Source organism: Triticum dicoccoides, chromosome 4A (genome assembly GCF_002162155.2).
Source record: "Triticum dicoccoides isolate Atlit2015 ecotype Zavitan chromosome 4A, WEW_v2.0, whole genome shotgun sequence".
NCBI classification, from domain to species: domain Eukaryota; kingdom Viridiplantae; phylum Streptophyta; class Magnoliopsida; order Poales; family Poaceae; genus Triticum; species Triticum dicoccoides.
Window position 1 is genome coordinate 465687334 of NC_041386.1, and position 499 is coordinate 465687832.

Consider the following 499-nt stretch of genomic DNA (forward strand, 5'->3'; position numbering starts at 1 on the left):
GGCTCTGCTGCAGATCCCGTGGATCTTGGGGTGCCCCCCGCCCGTCGCCTCCAGTCCATTATAGTCGCCCCGCCCCCCGATAATCCTTCCTCTTTGGGGCTGGACGGTGGATGGACGGCTGTCTCCTCCAAGAAGAACTGCGGCCGCCCCTCCGATCTGCCGGATAATAGCAGGCCCCCTCCGCAACGCTCCCAGGATCGCCGGGCTGAGTTCAATGCGGCCGGTGGGCGGGAGGCCTTCTTAAGCCGCTTCCGCGGCCGCTGCTTCCGGTGCCTCAGCAAGCTCCACCGCCGGAAAGACTGTAGGGACCCGCTCCATTGCATCATCTGTGAGCGCCCGGGGCACTTTGGCCGTGAGTGTCCTCAAAATCCTCGCAATGGCCCGGGTGGCTCTGCTGCTGCTAGATTAGGTCCGCTTGCTCCTCGTCCCCCAGTGCACTCCCGCCTGCAATTCCCTCCGCTGCCACCCCCATCTCCGTCGCCACCCCAGCCGCCTCACC